Below are 276 nucleotides of genomic sequence, written 5' to 3'. Positions count from 1 at the left end.
CTTCTTCTTCTTCTTCTTCTTCTTCTTCTTCTTCTTCTTCTTCTTCTTCTTCTTCTTCTTCTTCTTCTTCTTCTTTTCTCTTGATTTTTTAGAAGCCGTTCTTTATTGTTGACCTTGGGGAGTTTGATTGTTAAATGCCTTGAGGTAGTCTTCTTTGGGTCAAATCGGCTTGGTGTTCTATAACATTCTTGTATGTGGATAGTGGTATCTTTTTCTAGGTTTGGGATGTTCTCTGTTATTACACTTTTGAATAACCTTTGTACCCTTGTCTTTTTC

The sequence above is a fragment of the Rhinopithecus bieti genome, unplaced genomic scaffold (genome assembly GCF_001698545.2).
Source record: "Rhinopithecus bieti isolate Rb0 unplaced genomic scaffold, ASM169854v2 scaffold_5746, whole genome shotgun sequence".
Lineage (NCBI taxonomy): Eukaryota > Metazoa > Chordata > Mammalia > Primates > Cercopithecidae > Rhinopithecus > Rhinopithecus bieti.
The sequence above is the reverse complement of the archived record's forward strand: the minus strand, read 5'-3'. Positions refer to the sequence as shown.